Source organism: Paroedura picta, chromosome 6 (assembly GCF_049243985.1).
Source record: "Paroedura picta isolate Pp20150507F chromosome 6, Ppicta_v3.0, whole genome shotgun sequence".
NCBI classification, from domain to species: domain Eukaryota; kingdom Metazoa; phylum Chordata; class Lepidosauria; order Squamata; family Gekkonidae; genus Paroedura; species Paroedura picta.
This window is the reverse complement of record NC_135374.1, coordinates 95,958,284-95,972,452: the sequence shown is the minus strand read 5'-3', so window position 1 is coordinate 95,972,452 and position 14,169 is coordinate 95,958,284. Positions and strand designations below refer to the sequence as shown.

The 14,169-nt window shown below is 43.3% G+C and overlaps 1 long non-coding RNA gene across 1 annotated transcript in view; it reads left to right on the top strand.

The window, feature by feature from the left end:
- LOC143840742 (uncharacterized) overlaps nt 1-9,077 on the top strand; it is a 267,254-nt gene extending 258,177 nt beyond the window's left edge. The window contains exon 3 of the long non-coding RNA XR_013232367.1: nt 8,793-9,077. This is a non-coding gene — a long non-coding RNA (uncharacterized LOC143840742). The remainder of the gene's footprint in view (nt 1-8,792) is intronic.
- Nucleotides 9,078-14,169: the final 5,092 nt, after the last annotated feature.

Below are 14,169 nucleotides of genomic sequence, written 5' to 3'. Positions count from 1 at the left end.
GTGGTCTAAACTGGTTGTTTTTTAAACTGTTTTATTTGGCTCTGTGCAGAATACCTCCTGGTGCCATCAGAGGTACTGAAAACAGCCAGCAAGAGGATGGTAATTCAACTGAAATGGAGCATTTTATAATTAGAATTTTTTAGCTATTATTGTATTTTATTATCGTTTGTTATTGAAAACTGATTTATATGATAACGTTGTAAAGCCCCCTGAGACCACTGGCAGGGAGGGAGTGGTCAAGAAATCATTAAGTCAGATCCCTGTGGGACTTGAATCTGTTCCACGGGGCTTCACGATGGAGCCGTCTGCCAGGCCTATGGCTAAGACCTAAAATTTCATCTGAAACTGCTGGGCTCCCTACCAGAAATCCACCAAAACTGTCTCTCCTTTAGCTTTTCCCATGGAAGGGAGAATGGGCAAACTGAGTATTTAATCTTGTTTTAATGCTTTAATAATTTCTATAACTCAACATAATTTTTAATTTTTGTATTTAATTTTATTTATGGAATTTTATGTTGATGTAATCTTCCTTGAGTCCACAGAAAGAGAGAGCAGACAACAAATCCAAGTACCAAAAAATAAAATATACAGAAATAGAATCAAAGTTCCTAATTATAACTATCCATTTTTGAGGGGTGGAAACCAATGCCAGATCCTATCCTTCACATTTTTGGAGTCTGCTCGATTAGGAATGATATCCTTTTCCCAATATCAGGCATAATGTATTCTTGCCAATGTAATTAAATACAAGATCATGTTATTCTTTGGGAGCACAGAGATAATTTAGCAAAACAACCCCTGGAGAATAGGGGAATTTTAAATTCAATCCTTTTTTCAGACACTTCACCAATGACAACTAATACTTTTTTGCTCTCATACCCAACCACCACATATGTAAGTCATCAGCATTGATAGAATGAGGCATGTTTTAGAAGACTCTATCAGTGTGCAGGAAAATCTTAGAAGTCCTAGTGAAAGTTAAAAGACAAGGTGAGCATCCCATTGACCCATTATGCACGGGCGTTTTAACGCACATTCGGGGTGGAATGGCGGCGACTAAAATCACGGATAACGCACGGAGCCGGCTGCAACCGGCTGCAGCTTCGGTGCATGCCGCCGAAAAAGCCGCGTCAGTGAAACGCGGAAGAAAGCGCAGCTTCCGGGTGAGCGGGGCGCAACCAGAAGCGGCGCCCGGATCGGCGCGTGCATAATCGGTTACTCTGGGTTTTGCCGCCGTCGCGCCCCGCCCCGTGTATAACCGGTATGCGTCGCGTCTTCCCCCTCCGCGTTTTCCATGTGACCCGAAATCGCCGTTTCGGCGGCCGTGCATAATGGGCCATTGTGAGAACATCCTTTAAAAGCTCCTCCTTTTTTAAAAAAAAGTATTGACCTGTCTGACACGGCATTACTTTCTTACTGCTTTTAAGTCATCGTAATCCAGGTACTTGCACTACTTTTTAAAAAGTCACCTTTGATCAATATTGTGGTATACAATTTCAACTGTACATCTGGCTGGTTCTTGAAGCTGCTGTGGTGTATTAAATCAATCTCCTTGGCTGTTGATAAGAAGAATCACTATACAAAGTCTTCCTCTTTTATTTTTCACTCCTTTCAACAGGGGATGATCTTTCATTTATAGCCCCCCTCTAAAAAAAAAAAAAAACTTTCCATCATTTGGAAGTATGTTAGAGGGTGTGACAGCAGCAGGTTTTTTCCCATGCAGATATGAAACAGCTAAGAGAATCAACTTAGGAACAAGTCTAACAAATGGCTACAGATTTATATATATAGTTTTCTCAAGAGTTTAGTGCATGTATACATTATTCCCCCCCCCCCAAAAATGGTACTATGTGCTTTTCATCTGTTCAGTGTAGCATTAAATAAATAAATCTCTGCAGGATATGGCTATGCCAGCAGGGATCTGGAAATAACTGTGTTCACAATTGTTATTAATTTGAAAAAAAAACTTAACTCAATGATAAAAATCTTTAAAATGTTAAGAGAGTGATGAAATGTGAAATTAAGCATGTTCTGCTGCCCAGAGGATTGCAACTAGCCCAGGGGTAGTCAAACTGTGGCACTCCAGATGTCCATGGACTACAATTCCCATGAGCCCCTGCCACCATTCGTTCATGGGAATTGTAGTCCATGGACATCTTGGAGGGCCACAGTTTGACTACCCCTGACTAGCCTGTACTGCAGCAATTTCCCAAATATCAGCGATTTGGTTGGAAGCAGCATGCGTACGCATTGGCTACAGAAGAGGGGGCATTATGCATCCTCGCCTTGTGACCACTCTGAGCATGCAGTTCTTCTGGAATTGCATTTAATACAATTTAATACTGTTTATTAATAGGCATTTATCCTGTTCTTACAAGTTCAAACGCTTTGACTCTAGGCGAAATTTCTTTCATCAGTGAAATCTCATCGCTTCACAAAAGTATTTTTATGTCAGCATGGCTGCGGAGTGTCGATCAACACTTTCCTATTAAAAATGGATCAAATTTGTTTTCTACGCCCTCCTCTCAAGGCACACAATTTATGAAACAGGGCCCCTTGCTTATGAGACAGATAGTAAATACAGATATTTCTTCATGCAGAATGAAAGAAACAGACAAAAACCAAAAATGAAGGACAGATGTTATCAGGATTAACTTTTTTAATTAGTGTTTTTTATACTGCCAAATTTGATAGCAGATTTAGAAACTTGGTAGCAATTAGAATTTTGAGTGGTACTTAATGGAATGGTCCAAGAATCCCATCTTTGGTTTTCACCAATGTGTTTTTATAACACTTCATACACATTGATTTTAATATCCAAGTAACAATTCCAGGAATAACACTTTATACCCTTTCTCCAATACTACTTGCAGTTCATACTGGAGATTCACTCATTAATACTGATTTGCCTTTCTGGTCTTTACATTCCAAGGTATGTATGGAATGCAAAATCACTTTAATGCTAATTTTCATAGAACACAACCTTTTCCTTTCGAACCATCACTCAGCATCTACTCGAAAGCAAGTTCCCACTTCAAATCTCATCCCTGCTCCCAGGTAACTAGGGATAGATATGAACCAGTTCATGAACTAAAGTTAATGATAACTTTTGTCTGGTTCGTTGTTTGCAAGATGAAGTTCACAGAAGGTCAATCTGTACAAACTTTCTAACAACTTTCAAGCTGTTTATGGTGTTCCATGCCAATTCATGAACAGATATGTTTCCAGATAGACCATATCCATTCAATTTAAATGTTTATAAAACTTCAAAGCAATGGAGGACAGAACTTGGAGGTGACGTAAAGAACATCTGGGGGGCATCATCTGTAATCTTGACGTCTCTAGATTGTACAGAATCTGTTTTATACACTCTGGAACCTCCTGAACTTCCTGAACCTGTGCCTGCCAAAATGACCACAGGTAATTCCCCCAGAAATCAGTTTCCTGGGTACCTTGTAAATCCAATCCTCACCAAACAAGGAGTGGAGAGCCAGATGGAGATCCCTTGCAAGTTTAGTCTCCCTACCATGCTAAGGATCATTTAGCTTCTAAAAGTCATGAGAGTTCATGGGTCATCAACCAAGCACACTATAACTGAGCCACATTTTCCTGGTTTGTACCCATCTCTACAGATAACAAGGACTTAAGCAGTATCCTTGACAAACTTTCCCAGATTTATGAGAAAATGTTCTTGTATTTAAAGTTTATTAAAGTTGAATTTAGAGCCTCTTGTGGTAAGGCAGCAAACATGCTGTCTGAAACTCTGACCATGAGGCTGGGAGTTCGATCCTAGCAGCTGGCTCAAGGTTAACTCAGCCTTCCATCCTTCTGAGGTTGGTAAAACTGCCCAGAGCTGCAAAGAAATGAGTGGTATAGAAATCTAAATAAAATAAATAAATAAACAAATAAATAAATAAATAAAATGAGTACCTAGCTTGCTGGGGGGGTAAAACGGTAATGAGTGGGGAAGGGAATGGCAAACCACCCTGTATTGAGTCTGCCAAGAAAACGCTAGAGGGTGTAACCCCAAGGGTCAGGCATGATTTGGTGCTTGCACAGGGGATACCTTTACCTTTAATGTTGAATTAAGCATTAACATAAGACATCTTTATACCATTAGTACAAGCAAATCTGAAATAGACCTCATTCTGGCTATCCATAATAATATTAATGCATGGGGCATAATATATGATATAATAAGAATAATAATTAGAAGGTAGGCCTGTTGTTCATAGCTAAGTAAATGTCTTCAGTTTTCTTATGAAGGCCCCACAGGTTAAGCAAAATGTTGATGCTGGGACAATAGGAACCTCAACTAAATCTTCTCAAAATTTCTTCACTTCCCATTTAATTTTGATGCTAAAGCACAGGACAGAAATAAGAAAATGATATATTTTTAAAAATCACTTCATCCTGTTTAGATTTTAATGAAACTGAATAGATAACAGACTGTAGATAAGGTTTTGGACCTTTTACAAGAGTTTAGTCAACTTGGCCTGCAGATGGCTGAATTGAGCCAAAGCTTTACTTCCTCTTGGAACTATTGTTTACCTACAAATAAGGGAGAAGAGTCATAAGAGCATAGATCAGCAATGAGGATAAACTCTCTAGGGGGAGAAAAAAAAAGATGTCACTGACTCCAAGCAGCACCAAATGCCAACAAGTTAGGAGAAACTGCCAGGAAGTTAATCGAACTGCCCAAATCCACAACAATATTTCCCGTGAAGTCTGCCTGCCTGCCACTTCTCATATCAAACAGGTGTAATCCTGTAGCAAAGGTATAATCTTGAGCAAGTAGAACACAAAGTTCATTCTGGTGAGGCTTTTTCTCTTGGTGTCTTCTCTGGGAACCCTACCAAATCTTGTATGTATTCTATTGTATTTCCACCTTTATTTTCACATGCAAGTGGACTTCTCTTGCTTGGGGATGCAAATCCTAATATTATTGAGCACGTCAAAGGATCTTGATCTGTTCTGTGGACTTATTTAAAGAATGCTCTTGATACATTACAAAAGAGAAGGAAATGGCAATTTAGGGAACAATCTCAATTAAGCCAACAAGTTAAATAAATAACATTTGATTTAGTATCCCAGCCTACCTGGATGACTCAGGGCGGGTAACAACATAGTTTAAACATCAAATTCATAATTAAATAGATCAACATTAAAAACTTAAAACCTTCCTGTATCATACTGCCTACTGCCTCGTTTGAGCTGGGGGGAGGGGTTCAAGGATGTGCTTAAGCATCATTATTCCTGATTTACAGAAACCACTAGGGGTAAAGCCCGTTGTATCCGGGAATACAACAGGCACTAAAGTGCAGGGGTGGTAGAAGTAAGCCAAGAGTTGTTGATTCTGGAAGGACATGAGGATGCATGTGTGTGTTGTTTGTGTTGTGGTTGCGTGACTGGGCATGAGGGTGTGTGATTGCAGAGGGCTGTGGCATGGATGGGCACTCAGGAGGCTTAGTAGGTTTTAGAAGGGGGATCTTCAAATCACCCACAGCCCATGGAGGCCGGGCCTTAGAGGGTTCTCCCTCCAATTGGCTGTATCTCCTTTCCCCACATTCTTATTGGCTCTGGTCACCTCTGTTTCAGGGAGTCTCACTGAAACCAGCTTCCAGGGTTTTAAAGGGCCCTTCAATATTCTTAGGGACGTGTTGCGGATGGGTTGTTTTTATTCTGTAGAGGCCACTTCTTTGGGTGGCTCCCTGCTAGACAGACCCTCTTTATAGGAGACATGAAAAAATTAGACCCTAGCAGGTTCAAGGGGATGTGAAGGGCCAGAAGTACAGAGGGTGGGGGTGATGAAAAGTCCATATGTTATCAGGAAAACTGCAGGGAATATTTGCTAATGTATTCACAGGATTTGATGACATCTTTATTCGAACAGCTTTGTATCCCTAATGGCCCTTCATACCCAGTTTGTAGAGCCTCTTGTGGTGCAGAGTGGTAAGGCAGCAGACATGCAGTTTGAAAGCTCTGCCCATGAGGCTGGAAGTTCGATCCCAGCAGCTGGCTCAAGGTTGACTCAGCCTTCCATCCTTCCGAAGTCGGTAAAATGAGTGCCCAGCTTGCTGGGGGGTAAACAGTAATGACTGGGGAAGCCACTGGCAAACCACCCCGTATTGAGTCTGCCATGACAACGCTGGAGGGCGTCACCCCAAGGGTCAGACATAACCCAGTGCTTGTACAGGGGATACCTTTACCTAGTTTGTGCTTACTGAACTGAGGTGGGAGAACCCTGAAAGAGGAGGATAGATCAGCCCAACCTGAAGGCCCCCCATGCAGCTCTGGCAGCTCACTCTCCAGACATCCGCCAGCTCAGTCAATGGTAGGATTGAGCACTCCAGTGCGCTCCAGGCGCTTTGGCGAGCACCGATGCCCAAGGCAGCCAGTAACGCGGCATGGAGGGGAGGGGTACCATCTAGTGTGCCACTGCCAGTGCCACCCCTCCCCTCTGCGCCACGGCACTGGCCGCCTCAGGCGTCAGGGCTCGTCAAAGCGGCTGAAGCGCACTGGAGCACTCAACCCTAGTCAGCAGTCTGAGGCAAAGTGAGTAAAGCTGTTGGACACAATGGTTAGGGGTGGGAGACGCAGCATGATTGGTTTGTTAGAACAGCTTTGGATCCCTGGTTTGTGCTTGCAGACCTGGTTTCTGCTTGCACTCACCAGGCACCTGCCAGCTCAGTCAGCAGTCTGAGGCAAAGTGAGTGAAGTTGTTGGACATGAGCAACAGTTAGGGGTGGGAGTTGCAGTCTGATTGGGCAGCTGGGCAGCCACTCAGGTGGCAGGACAACACAGGCAGGAGCATTCATTGGCCTTTAGATTGTGAGGCCCAAAAGGTCATTGTGAGGCCCAAAAGGTCATTACGCCTTTTATTATAAGTACAGATATGTGTATCAATACTGGTAGATGAATCCCTCCCCTTGCCAGTTGTCTGTTTGTCTATCTGTCTTTTCTCCCCTTCTTCCAAGAAATGTAATTTGGCAGACATAGTCCTCTCCTACCTACCAGTAGCTATAATGTCGAAGACAGACAGATAGGCATTGAGCCAAATTTTTAGTTCTGTGTATCCTTTTTTTCCGTTTAAAAAATATCTGCTGGAGGCTGCAATCAGAAATGGAGATCATTTATCTTCTGAAGGAAATGTAACTGGAGACAAGGCGATTTTGTGCAAACCAGGAAAAGAAACAAAAAGACTCCCAACATTTACTGTACAATTAAAATAAATAGTTGATGGAAATTACATAGGACTCCATGGATGTTTGGCCCACAGACAAGAGGTGGGATATAAATATTCTACTTAAATAGCCTAAGAGGATTTCACATCATCGGCTTTCTCCATTTCCATTTTAATATACTTATCCAACCTGTACCATCCAAGCTGGTTCTTAAATGAGGAGATACGTTGGCTATACTGTGCACTGTTTCCCCACAGAAAATTATACTGTATTAATTCTGAAGATCTTTACAGCTTGCAGTGTGCCAGGTCTTATATATGTAAGTTCAGGCAAGTCACAACTGACTAATGCTCATACCCAACTTGAGTTGACCAGGTAAAGGTAGATTAAAAGAATAAAATAATTATAATAATTATAAATTTAATCTATAGACCATCCCTCTCTAAAATTTAGGCTCACGGCCATGTACAACTTGTTAATCAGCTATACAAATGTTTCCAGTAAAAGCAAGAAAACAATGAACTCTAGATTTCCATTGTCCGATTCTTGTCTCCTGTTCCTACCTCTGTCTGTTTAGGCCACCATTTGTGGTGGGGAAACTCCAGACAAGGAGAGGGGGAGGCTCATTTGATGTTATTTACTTTCCCTGGCCTCAATCGTACGCCTGGTGGAACAGTGTCATTTTGCAGGCCCTGCAGAACTTTGATAGTTCTGTCAGGGCCTGAGTTATTATGATGATGGTGACTCCAGCAATGATTCCTCAAAGCAAGGGAGAAGCTGAGGAAGCCTCCCACTGCCTTTCTCCGCAGAGTCTTCCTTGGTGGTCTCCCATCTAAGCTGTTTCCCTGCTTAACTTCCAAGGTCAATTGAGATTGTCCTTTACAATGTGCTGCCTTCCATCCCTCCACACCAGGTCTTAATGTCCATTAGGATTGAGTGCTTTGGCGCGGTTCGGCCGGTGCTATGGCATCCATGGAAGTTATTCTAGGGACCCCTGCTTTAGACTCTTGAGCAAACCTCAACGAGAACACACTGAGAGGCTAATTCTGTGAAGGTTTAAGGGAGTGGCAGGTGACAGTGGATGAGCAATAGGGCTGTGAGTGTCCTGCATAGTGCAGGGGGTTGGACTAGATGACCCAGGAGGTCCTTTCCAACTCTATGATTCTATGATTCTATAATTATATGATTCTATGATTCTTTGAACTACAAAACCCTCTTAGAAGTTGCTGCTGCTCCAATGCAGGATGGTGATGATGAGCTGTGAAACTCTCATCTTTGGGAAAGTATTTTAAGCATGAAAAATAAGGTGGTTGGTTGGTTTTAAAAAAATCTACAATTTGGGGAGAATTTCCATCGTCTTCTATCATCTCAAACTAGAAGCAATCTTGACTGCTTGCCGTCTTTTGAGTTTGTGTTTGCGATGTGTATTTTCCACTTTCGTTTAAACGACTCACGACACTGCCTTAAAGGCATATTAGCAAACCGAAGAGACAGGAATAACTCGGGCCTCCTCCACAGCTGCTGCTGCCTTTTCACTGGCGTTGCTGTCTCAGCAGCATCTTTAAACAATCTGGGATGACAGCACTGCTGTTTCTTCCTTCTCTGCAGGTGGGATCCACCCTGGCCGTCCCCCCTCTGCTTGCCCGTGATTAAGAAAATGTCTCCTCCGTCAGCAGCCTTTAAATCTGGAGCACAATGCTCGATTTCTGTGACAGCGGTCCCAGCCGGGAGGATACCAGGGGATGAAAACAGATGCTTGGCGATGGTGCACGCATCAGAAATGACTGGTGTAATGGTTTCATGGACTCAGATGCATGAAGGAATTCTGGTTTGGATTTGGCGTTTAATCTCCCATGCAGGGGAACTGCAGCTCCGAACACATCACTTCTGCTATTAATTACATGGCTTGGTTAGCATATTACATTTTCTATCATGCTTTTGATCTTCCCAAGCAGTTTGCATACGGTACCTCGGGATCTCATTGAGCAATATGTCACTGTTAAGATGCTACTTCTCTGGCTGGTTGGTTGGTTGGTTTCTCTTTCCACATTTGCAATGATTTTTCTGTGCATTTTGTGCATCACGGTTCTTCCAGTTGCATGGGAATCAAGTGTCGCTGGAGACCGTCAGGTTTTGAAAAACATCCGTACCGATGCAAAAAAGGGAAATGTCTCCCTTTTGATCCTGTATTATGCGGGGAAAGTGTTAACAGGGAAGGCATGCTGTTTATCTCCGTGGGCTCCTTTCTGATCTGTGTATGTCGCCCCCTGTTCTGCAGTAGGAGTTCTTGGAACGTCCCCAAGGGCAGTCGGAGCAGTTGGGCCCAAGCGGTTATTAATAATATGCAGGCTACGTTAGTGCTTCCCAGCCACCTGGCAAGATGAAATAAAATCATGTCGGCAAGGAGGTGAGCATAAAAGCACAATAAATAGTTACTTGAGAGAGATTAGCCATAAAATTTTTTTTAGAGATGCTCTGAAGATTTTACAAATCAATGTTTTGTTTTACTGAAGAACCCTGTGGGCTGTGATAAGAGTATCGGTTGTGTTTGGGGGGTCATGCTGAAGGGTCCAACTCTGTTTGTGCCGGGAGTTAGGGCCCAAAAGGCCCAAATGTGAATAATCAAATTATATTATATTACTTATTTATTTAGATTTCTATACCACCCATTTCTTTGCAGCTCTGGGCGGTTTACACTGAACATTATATAACTTACATGGAACATTATACAGACTCTAACATCAAAACAATTTTCATAAAGCATCAAAAAGTTTACAAAACCACATTTATAATATAAATAATAATTAACTAACATTGGGAGGTTAATTCTTTCAGACATGGGGGGGTGTCTGGGGGGACCAGCAGGTGTTCTGAGTCGGTCGGCCTCAAGTAAATGCCTGGTGGAAGAGCTCCCTCTTGCAGGCCCTGCAGAACTGTGGAAGTTCAGGCAGGGCTCTGATCTCCTCAGGGAGCTTGATCCACCAGGTGGGGGCCAGGACCGAGAAAGCTCTTCTCTGGGGCCAGGGATCCGACGCGCTTCTTGTGACCCTCTGGCCTCAAGGCAGCCAAATATTTTCATAGCAGGCATGCCCGGGTACCTTTGGGACCCTGCCAGGCTCTCCGTGCTGGTAATCAGGGAGATGGCAGCATTATTGGGAACCTATTGAGGTGTGAATCCCTGCCGGGTCACCCTGCCACCCAGAAATGTGGCTCTGCCATTCAGTCCACCTTCTCCATGAATGGGGGGCCATCCAGTTTACCCACAGCCTCTTATGGAGGCCCCCTCTAAAGAGCAAGCCAGTATGCAGCCCTGGTCTGCTCACAAAAGGATCCTCCCCATGCCAAATTCCCATTAGTTGTGACAATAATACATTGAACATAACCTTAAAAATAAAACAGTAAAAACATGATTCTCAAACAATTCCAATAGCATATTCCTAACCCAACAAACCATTACAACAAGAGAGGGCGGGTGGATTACCTCATCAATGGGGAAGAGGGAAAGAGGCATGCACCTCCTACACTGCCCCGTACCTAAAGGAGGGGATGGAGAGGAGGCAAACCAGCCCTCACTCTTCCCAGCAGCTCCTGTGCCGTGTGCTTCCGGTCTAGGGGTCTCTGGGACCAGAAGTCCCGTATCACCTGGTTTCTTTTGGGGCGTGAGGCTTCCCCACCGTGACAAATCCTGCCGGGGTAAATCCCATTCGCCCTTCCCTTGGACTGAATATTTATTAGATGCGTGATAAACATGCAATGATCCAAGGTACTATGGCCTGGCCAGAAACCAGTTTGTTCTGGACCAAGAATATTAGACTGCTGCATCCAATTTGGCAGCAAAAGGTAGGCATCAAGCTTCCCTAATGCAGACAGCAAAGGAACAGGGCAATAATTGGCTGGGTCAACCCTAGAGCTGGGACAATGATGCCCTCTCGCCATAATGCACAGAATGTGTCCTGTGTTGTTAGCATAAGTAAATAACATGGCAAGTAAATGCACCCATCAATTCAACTTATTTCTAATGGAATCTTGTCTGGGCCAGGTTCCTTTTTAGGAGAAAACTTATAAACTGCGTCAAAAACTGCTTCATGGGTGACTAGAGCCCATTCAGGGAGATGTGCTGTGCAGATTTTTTGAAACATTGCAGCGTCTGCCACCAACACAAAAGGAATTTTGCTACGTGACTGAAGGTAAACAGTGACAGCAGCAGTTTTGGCGCTAGCGGATTTTGCTGGGATTTTGCTGTGAAAAACTTCGACACAAGCAAAACTCAGCATCCCTCCCCCAGCATAGGTATCCTCCAATTGTCTGTTGAATTTCTGACTGAAACGCATGGGGGATTTGCCAGGAACAGGAAGATAGCTCTCTCTATATCCTCCCCATACGTTAGCCTTACAGAACAGGGAACAGGCATGCTGGAGTTAACAATAGCATTTCTATCAAACCCTTGATAGAAAAGAGAAACAGCCCTATTGTAAGCCCAGCAGGCTTTTAATAGCTGTGCATCGTACTGAAATCCAACAGGTACTGTTTTACTCAGCAGGGAACCATTACAAAACTAGTCAAGAGTTGTTAACACAGAAGGGACTCCTTAAGATTTAGAAGAGGTATAATTTTTAGTCTAATGTCGCCTGCTTTTTGTGTGGCTTTAAAGCCTCATTCGTTTCAATGAATTTAGGCTGGAACAGTTATCCCTCTTCATGTTTGTCAAATGTCTTTGTCCAGTAACAGGCAAAAGAATGCGTCCTTCATTGCGACGAATCTTCGTTTATTGCCAATCAGATCGCATGCATAAGCTGACACAGCAGTGTCCTTTCAGGAGAGAACAAGAGAGACAAATATATAGAATTAGAGGAATGTATTTTCAAAGGAAATAAATTATTCACTCAGCTCCTCGGCAACAGGATGATACTATCGATTCTATTCCATCTGTAGAAATGCCATTCATTCTATTTTCTTCCAATGCTGTGTGTGATTTCTTAATCGTTAGAAACACAGCATCTCAAATGTCTGTAGAATTTTTGTTCAAATGTAATTCATGACTTGTATTTCATCTCTCTCTCTCTCTCTCTCTCTTTGAACTTTAATACAATCCTGGCTTGGACAGTCCAGGTTAGTCAGAGCTTGGCTGCTAAACTGGATTAGTCCTGGTTAGTACTTTACCATTGAAACATTCTTCAGGCTTCGAGAAACCACAGAAGTGGCATGATTGTGCAGAATATGGTTGGGAACCATAGCTGTATACATGCCTACCAAATGCCTCTCCCTCCAGGCCTATCATTGGCCATTTTGGGAGGCGGGCAGGTCAACATGACCATATATAGTTATATCACTCATTAAATGTTTAACAATTTCTTTTAAAATATATATTAAAAATTCCCACCCATTTAGGAAACCCTTCCAGGGCCATCAAGAAACCCCAAGTTTTCATGAAACCTTGGTTGAGAAAACCTGAGTTAGACAATTAGGACTCTCTCTCCTCTCTACTTTACAGAGTTCTCTTTTCGATAAAACAGTTCTTTAAGCAGCTGGTGCTCTGATCCTCCTTTGAATATTTAAACTCTGCCAGCATCTCCTCCAAGCACCAACCCAGCTTAACTTACGAGAACTGACAAGATTGGGCTATACTCTGACCCCTTCCTTCCCACGAGGCCAGCTGTGTGAGGAATATTCTGCATTTTTAATCGTACTTTATCCATCGCTAAATTTAACAGTTGACATTTGGAATGTGATAGTCCTTGATTGTCTATATGCAATAGTCACTATTTGATCATTAGTTGCTAAATGCTTGCTACCTGTTATATAAAAAGTCTAACCTTTTCCGATTTCTTTGGCGAAGCTTATCATTCATTTCCATAATCATGAAAACAAACCTGCTCTCTGGGACTTTGTTTACAGAATGTAAATTATGCAGCAAGGCTGGAGAGGTGTTATGGAACTTTTAGACATAATTGCTGTCAGACACCCAGGGCAGCCTCAACTAGGTTAGTGCCAGGATTCAAGACATTTGGCCCGCCCTGCCTTCAAAACACACACCCAAAACAAAAACACCTTTGCCTGCCCTCTTTCTTTCCAGATCCCGTATGGGGGGGGGGGGAATCAGTGCTATTGTTCACTGCCATCGCTAATAACCCTCTTGGCCAATAGTACAGCAAGTGCAGGGTGTCTCCTTTGCAATAATACGAGTCCCAAATCCATCCTGATGAAATGAAACTTTCCACAAACGTGTCGGTGATGACTCATCCTGATGATGTGGGACTTTCCATAGAGAGGTGACTCAGGAGTTGATTTCAATGTGTATTTCTGGCTTCACACTCAAGAGGTTCCCACATTATGCCACCCCTGCGCATCCTGCTCTTTTTAGACCAAATATGGAGTCCTGAGGCGGAATGAGAATTGCCATGTTGTGTCACAGCCCTGTGGCTGTTTGTAGGCAGTTCCTCTTTTGGTCTTTCCCGTTCTCTCACACCTGTCTCACTTCTTCTTTTTCCAGGACTTGACTTGTTTCATTTTCCTGCCCTTCATTATAGAACTCATTAGGTGGCCATCTCCTCCTCCCACTGAGGCCTGGTATTATACCTCAGAGCCTGAGACATTTCCTCAGTCATCCTTGGGGTTTTTTGGTCTGTTTTGTGAATATGTAAATACAACTTGAAGTTCACTAGCTCACAGATGGTCCTTTTTACCTGGGACTACTCTTGCCATATTGCCCGCAGTGGCAACAGCCTCCTGCCTAAGGTTGCTAATATGAGGTTGAGAAATACCTGGAGATTTGCTGCTGGAACCTGGGGATGGTGGGGTTTGTGGAAGAGGTACTCGGGGCCAAGCCCATTGCATCCAGGAATACAACGGGCGTTAGACTGAGAGGGTGGAGTGGAAGAACTCTGGAGATGGCCTCTCCCTCCCCCCAGAACCTGGAAAGGCTGAACGCTGGAGGTCCATGGGTAGGGAACACACCGGCAGGGGCAGCACTCATGCAGCAGGGATC